General features: G+C 42.6%; 1 pseudogene; it reads left to right on the forward strand.

Moving 5' to 3' along the window:
* Positions 1-5,436: 5,436 nt before the first annotated feature.
* On the forward strand, positions 5,437-7,278 carry LOC142874792 (homeodomain-interacting protein kinase 3 pseudogene; annotated as a pseudogene).
* The last annotated feature ends 2,969 nt before the right edge of the window (positions 7,279-10,247 follow it).

Genomic DNA, 10,247 nt, shown 5'->3' on the forward strand with positions numbered 1-10,247 from the left:
TTGTAAAGTCTCATTAGAGAAATCTGATGTTATTCATATTGGCTTTCCCTTGTATGTTACTTGCTTCTTTTGTCTTACTGCTCTTAGAAGGGCCTCTTTAGTTTATACTTTGGTCAGTCTGATGACCGCATGTCGTGACGTCTTCCTGTTTGCATTGAATCTCCCAGGGGTCCTCTGAGCTTCTTGAACTTGTATATCAAGATTTTTAGCAAGGCCTGGGAAATTTTCCTCTATTATATCTTCAAACAGCTTGTCCAACCCTTGAGTGTTGTCTTCTTCCCCTTCTGGTAAGCCTATGACCCTCATATTAGGTTTCTTCACATAATCCCACATCTCTTGTAGGCTTTGCTCTTTTCTCTTGTTTCTCTGCTCTATTTCTGTGACTGATTTATTTAATTGGAGGGTGTTATCTTCAAGCTCTGAGATTCTTCTGTTTGATCTACCCTGTTCTTAAGACTTTCCACTGTATTTTGTAGTTCCTTGAGTTGATTCTTCATTTCCAGGAGTTCGGTTACACTTTTCTTCATTGTGTCTATTTCTTTTCCCATATCCTGGAGGCTTTTTGTGGTTTCTTTGTGTTGTTTATTGAGTTGTTGTTGCAGCTGGGTGAGTGGTCTTATGATCCACATACGAAATTCCTCTTCTGTCATATTGGTTGCCTGATTTTGGTTGGTGTCCGTTTCTAGGGGGCTGGTGCTCCTCTTTGGGGGTGTGTTTTCCGTTTGGTTCTTCATATTTCCTGAGTTCTTTCGCTGATTTCTTCCCATGTCGATCAGTTGTTGTTTCTTTCCTTAAGTTATTGTTTGGGTATTCACACACCTTGTTTAGTTTCTGAGGCATTAGGTGGTGTCTGTGGGTGAAATTGGACCACTCCCTGTATATTGAGTCAGTGAGTGCCGTGGAAAGGCTGTGCAAGATGCCGTCCTTGTCAGTAGGTAGCGTTTGCTTGGAGGAACAGGCTATGCTGTTAATTTTGTGTCCTGTTATCAGCTCTTGTTCTGGGCGGAGCTGGGTTGGGTAAGCCTGCCCTCAGGCCGTTAGCAGGGGTCAAAGTTCTGTTCTCTGCTTCCAGGGAAAGCTGTCAGGGCAGGGCTGGAATGGTCCCTCTCAGCCAGAAAGTCTGTGTGTGGGGGTGGGGCTGTCTGAGACCCGCAGTCTGGAGGGGCCTCTCTTCTTTCCACCCTCCCCAACTCCGCAGCTACTCCTGGGCCTCTGCCAGCAGGCCAGACCACGAGCCACCAGGCCTCCCCGGACTGTGATGCCAGCGGGGAGGTTCCCTGCACAGGAACGCCACCTCGGTTGGGCGCACGGCCTCCTCCTGGGAGGAGGGTTGCCCTCTAGGACGCCGATCCGCCCCTGGAGACACACACACCTCAGTAGGCTGTTCATGTATAACCCTTCTCTGCCCCGGGCAATGCTAGCCCTCGGTGCAGGGGATCTGGTCTGCAGGTCCGACCTCTGGGTCCCAGAGTTCAAACTGTATCCCCACTAGGGAGAGGATTTCCGGTCCCAATTCACCCACAGGGAGCCCAAGCTGGGTCTATGTCTCTCAGCCTCAGGCTTTGCACCATTTTCCTGGGAACACAGTGCCAGCAGCACCTGGGAGGGCGGGCGGGTAGAGAGCTCACAGTCTGAGTTCTCCTGAGTCAGCTGTAGGGTCCCAAAAGGGAAGGTCCCGTTCCCTGGAGGTGCCTCTGGCTGGTGGCTGTATTGTCTCTCTGGGCAGCCGCGGGTAGGGTCGGCGGAGGGGAGGAGGAGGCAATATGGCGCCTGCTGCGCGGCTCGGGTCTGTGCACACGGAGGTGCCCGGAGGATGTTGGGAACCTGGTGCCACGTCTGTTACAGGCTCACCGCTGGCTGGTGGCAGCGGTCTCTGGGCTGGTGTCCGCAGGTCTCTCCACCTGATGGGGAGCCCACCAGCAGTCCCAAATGCAGGGGAGGGGAAACAGCAAATCCACCTACCCTTGCCACTGGTCTCTGGGCTGCTCCGGTGGTCTCAGCCTCCAGTTCTCCTCCGCAGCCTCCTCCCGTGGAGTCTCCCAGGGTCTCAGGTACCCGTCCTTCCGGCCCTCGTCCGCTGTATGCTCCTCTTCTTGCTTCTTTCCTCTAATTTCTGCTAGAATCTGTCTTTTCTGCAGAGACACTCTGTCTGGCGGTGTTATTCGTCCGCCATCTTCAACACATGTTTTTCCAGGTTTGTTCTTTTTTCTCAAGATTGTATGGACAATTTGTGGTTTAGCTTTTGCTAAACTCTGAAATAAATTCTGCTTATTATGGTCTACTAATTTATATATTTTTAACTTAAATGTAATTTTTGCATGTATTATCTTGTTCAATTGATTCATATTATCTACTTTTAAATAATCTACATTTTTAATGGAAATGTATTGATTATATAAACTGTAAAATTAGTGAATTTCCAATTAGCTAATCATATTCAGACATAGATGGCTATATCTTATATATGCATATATATGTAAAACATTTAAAAGATTAAATTCATTGTTGAAGCATGGAAAAAGTTTAATCAGAAATCCAACTCTGTAGAATGATTTAAATCCACAACCCCTAATATGACAATGCAGTCAAGAAAGAAAGAAACCTATAAATACTTAAGTAAACCTCCTTTTGTCTCAATTGAATTTCTGAAATACAGGCATGTAAGTGTTTGGAATGTGATTGAGAGTGACGAAGACATAGTTCAAGAAAAATTTGCCTTTCTTATTTTTCTCTTTTAGCAAAAGGTAAACATTTAACATACACTATTTAACAAGCATAAAACATATACTTTTGGGATATTATTTATAGATTTGATGTAAATTTTACTTTGTTTTCTGAATTAATTGTCTTGCTATTTGAAAAAATGTATTATTTGGTTCTAAAGTCTAGGAAAAAATAGTTAGAGAAAGGTTACTACCTCAGTCAGTCATAGTGGAATAGACTTTTCAAACAGTTTTACCAGAAAAAGAAGTGTGTGTTTGTGTGTCTTCTTGAGACACTGCTTAAGAATCCCCAAAGTAATTCAGTTCTTATAATAATTTTGATGGAGTTTAGTGCCCAGTCTATTCAAAGATTATATAATGCTAAAATATGATTTAAAGTCAGAAATTTGTGAGAACAGACTTTTTAAAATATTTACTTCCAATATGTAGGTGTTCACATAACTTAAGAAAACAAATCCTGGGTAGTTAATGCAGTGTGATATGTATTTAAAGTTCATGTTTTCCCTAGAAAATATTTCCAATTCTATAGTGGAGATTAAATTCTTGATGCCTCTTGCATGAGATAAACTCCAGCTTCTCTAGAAGTTTAAAGCCAAAGGCATACTTAAAATAAAAGGTGTGTGACTCTTGAAATAAGCTGTTTTCAGCCTTACTGTTTACTATAATTGTTTAGAATGCCTAGAGTTATTTAAGCTTGATGCTACATTTATATTCTTTTATTTTAAATATTTACTCTTAAGAGTTTCAGGGCGTGAAAAATTATTCTCTGCAGAAATAATGAATATAATGAATTTACTCTATTTCCTAAGACATGTAAATGTATAGGTAAGTTGCAAATTTAATGATTATGTTTTAGAAAATATTTATATTATAGATCTTTAGATGGCAATGTCTTATAGCAATAATTGATATTTAGACATATTATCAATTTTATGTCGCTCTCAAATTTTGTTATTTACTCTACTGATTTAAGTATAACAACTTTCTTTTGTTCATCAATCTTTGTTGTATTTTAAGGAATTTATTTTTGGCCATTAGCACATCTTTGTTTTTGAAAAGTTGTTTTGAAGTAATTAGAATTTCTGTGGTTAAATTCTGTGAATAATTTGAAAGCTGGCTAGATTTGAAAATAATAAAATATCTGTTATGAATTAAAATAGAATAAACTAACAATGAAATTTTAGTTAAATTTAATTGCTTTTTAAACTAATTCACTTAAACATATTTCTTACCTAATATCTAAAAAAAAATTAAGATCACATATTACCTACTTTTATATAATATTATCTATTCATTATTTGCAATTGTCAAGGTAATCCCAGCAGTTAAATACTGGAATCTTTTTCAAAACAAACTAATTGTACATTGTAAAATTCGACTATTTAGAGGATAAATAGTGAACGTTTTAAAAATGATAGGTTGCAGGCTTGGCGGAGGCGGCGGCCGAGGCCGGCGGGCGTAGAGGAGGGGCCCGAGACTGGGGCGGCTGGGCTGGCGGCAGCTGCCTCCGTGACGACTGCCGGTATCGCGGCGACCTGAGGAGACCAAGCCGCGGGCCGCTGCCGCCACCTCTCCGGCTGTCTTCTTTCTCTCCCGGCAGGGGCGGCAGGAATGGGCCCCGACCGCCGCGGGCCCCGCACCCTGCGTAGCCCGTCGGCCCCAGTAGCTGGGGGCCGGCCGGCCTCTTTACCCCTCGCCCCAGCAAGCCGTTCCCACCCCAAATCCCCGGAAAGGAAGATGAGGGAGACGGCCCGGCGCTTAGCAGCCAGAGCAGCAGCAGCAGCAGCAGCAGCGGTCGGGGGAGGGTGTGTCGCCGTTTCCTCTCCGCCGCCGGGACAAGATGGCAGCGGCCGCGGAGAGGGGTTGAGCCGGGCTGGGTGGTGCCGCCTGCTGAAGCGCCTGGCTCCCTGTCCCCGGCACGGCCCTGCACCCCACCCTGGACATGCTCAGGGCTGCGGCCGCCCGAAGAGGGGAGAGCGCAGGCCTCTAGGAAGAGCTCCAGAAATTATATTGGGGTTGCCATTTTGTGAAGCCATAGATATGTGGTCATTGGGATGTGTGATCGCGGAACTATTCCTTGGATGGCCGCTCTACCCAGGAGCCTTGGAATATGATCAGATTCGATACATTTCTCAGACTCAAGGTTTACCAGGAGAACAGTTGTTGAATGTGGGTACAACATCCACAAGATGTTTTTGCAAAGAAACAGATATGACTCATTCTGGTTGGAGATTAAAGACTTTGGAAGAGCATGAGGCAGAGACTGGAATGAAATCTAAAGAAGCCAGAAAGTACATATTCAACAGTCTGGATGATATAGCGAATGTGAACACAGTGATGGATTTGGAAGGAAGTGATCTTTTGGCTGAGAAAGCTGATAGAAGAGAATTTGTTAGTCTGTTGAAGAAAATGTTGCTGATTGATGCAGATTTAAGAATTACTCCAGCTGAGACTCTGAACCATTCTTTTGTTAATATGAAACATCTTCTAGATTTCCCTCATAGCAACCATGTAAAGTCCTGTTTTCATATTATGGATATTTGTAAGTCCCACCTAAATTCATGTGACACAAATAATCACAATAAATCTTCACTTTTAAGACCAGTTGCTTCAAGCAGTACTGCTACTCTGACAGCAAATTTTACTAAAATTGGAACATTAAGAAGCCAGGTATTAACCACATCTGCTCATTCAGTTGTGCATCATGGAATACCTCTGCAGGCAGGAACTGCTCAGTTTGGTTGTGGTGATGCTTTTCAGCAGACACTGATTATCTGTCCCCCAGCTATTCAAGGTATTCCTGCAACACATGGTAAACCCACTAGCTATTCGATAAGGTAGATAATACAGTTCCACTGGTAACTCAGGCTCCAGCTGTGCAGCCACTACAGATCCGACCGGGAGTTCTTTCTCAGACATGGTCTGGTAGAACACAGCAGATGCTGGTACCTGCCTGGCAACAGGTAACACCTATGGCTCCTGCTACTACTACACTAACTTCTGAGGGTGTGGCTGGTTCACAGAGGCTTGGAGACTGGGGGAAAATGATTTCACGCAGCAATCATTATAACTCAGTGATGCCTCAACCTCTTCTAACCAATCAGATAACTTTATCTGCCCCTCAGCCAATTAGTGTGGGCATTGCACATGTTGTCTGGCCTCAGCCTCCCACCACTAAGAAAAATAAACTGTGCCAGAACAGGAGTAATTCATTGCAGAATACCAATATCCCACATTCAGCACTTATTTCTCCAAAGATAATAAATGGGAAAGATGTCGGGGAAGTAAGTTGTATAGAAACACAGGGCAATCATAACTCAGGAGGAGAGGCAAGAAATTGCTGTGAAACATCTGTCAGACAGGACTCTGATTCATCGGTTTCAGACAAGCAGCGGCAAACCATTATCATTGCTGACTTCCCAAGTCCTGCAGTGAGCGTGATCACTATTAGCAGTGACACTGATGAGGAGGAGACTTCACAGAGACATTCACTGAGAGAATGTAAAGGTAGTCTAGATTGTGAAGCTTGCCAGAGCACTTTGAACATTGATCGGATGTGTTCATTAAGTAGTCCTGATAGTACTCTGAGCACCAGTTCCTCAGGGCAGTCCAGCCCATCGCCTTGCAAGAGACCGAATAGTATGTCAGATGAAGAGCAAGAAAGTGGTTGTGATACTGTGGATGGCTCTCCAACATCAGACTCTTCTGGGCATGACAGTCCGTTTGCAGAGAGCACTTTTGTGGAGGACACCCATCAAAACACAGAACTGGTAACTTCTGCTGACACAGAAACCAAGCCAGCTGTTTGTACTGTTGTGGTGCCACCAGTGGGACTAGAAAATGGCTTAAATGCTGACGAGCATATGGCAAACACAGATTCTATATGCCAGCCATTAATAAAAGGAAGATCTGCCCCTGGAAGATTAAACCAGCCTTCTGCAGTGTGTAATCGTCAGCAGAAATTGACATCAGCATTCCAGCAGCAGCATTTGAACTTCAGCCAGGTCCAGCACTTTGGATCTGGGCATCAAGAGTGGAATGGAAACTTCGGACATCGAAGACAGCAAGCTTATATCCCTACTAGTGTTACTAGTAATCCCTTCACTCTTTCTCATGGAAGTCCCGATCATGCTGCAGTGCATGCCCATCTGGCTGGAAATACACACCTCGGAGGACAGCCTACTCTACTTCCATACTCATCATCAGCTACCCTGAGTAGTGCTGCACCAGTGGCCCACCTCTTAGCCTCTCCATGTACCTCAAGACCTGTGTTACAGCATCCAACCTATAATACCTCCCATCCCAGTGGCATAGTTCACCAAGTCCCAGTGGGCATAAATCCCCGTCTGTTACCATCCCCAACCATTCATCAGACTCAGTACAAACCAATCTTCCCACCACATTCTTACATTGCAGCATCACCTGCATATACTGGATTTCCATTGAGTCCAACAAAACTCAGCCAGTATCCATATATGTGAAAACTCAAAAACAGTATATTGAGGAAGCTCAATGATACAAACATTTGATTAAAAATAAAACATGGTATTTAATAAAAAAAATGATAGATTGCAGAACATTTAATTACTACAATGTAGTTTCAATACTGTTTTAGATATAACTTCATCATGAAGAAAGGTCTTAAAAATCAACATCAACCTATAAGCCTATAAGTGTGCCTCTTTGTAATAAGATTGTATTAAGTAACTTTTATGTAAAAGGTAAAAGCTCACTTCTGTAGCAATAACTAGGATATATTAATTTATAAAGTGATCTTTTCTAAATACAAAAGTATCTATGAAATTCTGATGTTGGTAATCTTCATAATATATTATGTCAGCTGGCAAATATTTCTACAACCATACCACTAAATAAGCTGTGATTGACATCCAGCAATACTTTGATTTAAATAAAACACTAAGTGTTCAATTTAGTTTTGTTCATTCTAATAGAAATGAAAGTTACATCATAAGTTGATAATAATGATTTGTATGTATAACTAAAATATTACTATCTCTGCAAATACAGTCACGTGTTTATACTAGAAACAGGATTGTGTCAGTCAATTCATTCTTTCATTTGCAATTTTCCACATTATCCGCATATGTCTCATAACTATATTATATCCATATGTAAAAAATAGAATATGGTGAGGCATATTTTAAATTATAATAAATAGGATGGTTTATTTGTATTATGGAGAAGGGTACTAATATTCAAATCTATTATACTTTCTCCATCTCTCTTTTTTTTTTTGAGGCAGAGTCTTGCTCTGTTGCCTGGGCTAGAGTGCAGTGGCGTCAGCCTAGCTCACAGCAACCTCAAACTCCTGGGCTCAAGCGATCCTTCTGCCTCAGCCTTGCGAGTAGCTGGGACTACAGGCATGCGCCACTCTGCCTGGCTAATTTTTTAAAATATATTTTTAGTTGGCCAATTAACTTCTTTCTGTTTTTAGTAGAGGTGGGGTCTTGCTTTTGCTCAGGCTAGTTTCGAACCCCTGACCTTGAGTGATCTGCCCACCTCAGCCTCCCAGAGTGTTAGGATTACAGGCGTGAGCCAGTGCGCCTGGCCAAGATTTGCTTATTTTTCTATATCATATTATGTGTAAATAAAAGTTTACTTAAAATGTTATTTGACACAAATTGCATGAGCGTTTTAAGTGCTTCTGAGTCTTTTAAAGATGTCACTAACTGCAACTCATAAAGATAAACTATTTCAGAACATTGAAAAAATAGGCCGGGTGTGGTGGTTCACACCTGTAATCCTCGGCACTCTGGGATGCTGAGGCGGGTGGATTGCTCAAGGTCAGGTGTTCGAAACCAGCCTGAGCAAGAGTGAGACCCTGTCTCTACTAAAAATGAAAGAAATTAGTTGACCAACTAAAAATATATATACAAAAAATTAGCCGGGCATAGTGGCACATGCCTGTAGTCCCAGCTACTCGGGAGGCTGAGGCAGAAGGATCACTTGAGCCCAGGAGTTTGAGGTTGCTGTGAGCTAGGCTGATGCCACGGCACTCACTCTAGCCTGGGCAACAAAGCGAGACTGTGTCTCAAACAAACAAACAAACAAAAAACAAAACAGGAGACAGCACATGGTCTGTCTCCTTGTATCTTTTTCCTCCACATCCTCCAATGACTAATAAAATGTATCTTTCATTGCAAAGTCTTTATTTTGATTCTCCTGAGCATGTCTGTCATCAACAAAATCACTTCTTATTCGAGTAAGTACAACCAGATTCCTGGTGGCTGCATGCTTCTGTCCACCCTCTGGTTCCTGAAACTGTGCTTCGTATGAAATTTAGTCTTTTTAGATACCCATTGGAAGATGCTCAAAAAAGTTTGGAAAAATTGATCCTTTACTCTGGTCTGCTTCGTTTTTCAGGAAAACAAAACAATCCCCAACAAACACCACATGCATCTCTACTACTGCGTCTATTTATTTATTAAAAACATCCAACACACTACTCAAAGAATTTCCAACTGTCTCCTTCCATTCCTACCTACCATCTACCACTGCTGAAATCTAACCATCATTAGAGTCAAATACTCTCAGTTCACAGCACGGTGGCAATTTCTTTGGCTCCGATAAAACTGGAGAAAAGTGCTGCAAAAGTACGTCAGCAAAATAATGTGAAAGTCATTTCAAGTTGATAATTTCCACAATATGGAACATGAGGGTCTTCTGTATGTGAGTCTCTGAGTAAAGATCCCCGAAATTCTGCGAGAGAAGATTATCATTTCTCATTGACTCCAAGTAGGAGACTGATAAGAAGGATTGTCAGATGTTCCTTTACTTTATCAGGGGCACCCAAGTGTGCTTTCTCAAACAAATGTTTTTTCCAATTTATTAGCAAATCCTGTCTCTAGTGGACCCTGTTGCAAACTGAAGAGCCCTACTGTAACACAAAGCAAAGATGCTGATGCAACATCTATGAAGAAGCTTTCAGAAGACAGACTAATACAAACCATTGTCTCAAAGCTTCCCAGCCTATACCTACTAGTGGAATTAGATGAACACTAGTCACCAAATCCCACCTGTCTCACCAGTTTCTACAGAGCCTTATCTGGAATGCGTCATCAGCCAATCTGGGAATCCCGAGAGTGTTCCTCATGGGCCCATGAGCTCACACTTGCTGCAGATACTGAGACACTGGTGTTAGCCAGGTGTCTGAACTCTGCAGTGGTCTCTGAAGTAGTGGAAATGCTTCTTCCTTATGCTGCCCTCTCTTACAGGGTAAAGATGCCAATGTGTTTATAAAGCAATAGGTTCCTTAAGCGATCCCCCATATCTGAAGTATGATTTTGTTAGGAAGGACGAGTTTGGCAGGAGAGGATGACAAGTGGCCTGTAACTCATAATTTACAGATGTGAAGGACACGGAGCCCAAATGTGGTACAAAGTCAGGTTTAATGGTCAGAGCAGTCAGCCAGCAAAGGCAACAGCATACAAACAAGTAGGAGGGAAAATTGGGCATCCAGCCTTATTGCATGCTGCAGCTACTCTGGTACCGCGCAGTTTTAGA

The sequence above is a fragment of the Microcebus murinus genome, chromosome 13 (assembly GCF_040939455.1).
Source record: "Microcebus murinus isolate Inina chromosome 13, M.murinus_Inina_mat1.0, whole genome shotgun sequence".
NCBI lineage: Eukaryota > Metazoa > Chordata > Mammalia > Primates > Cheirogaleidae > Microcebus > Microcebus murinus.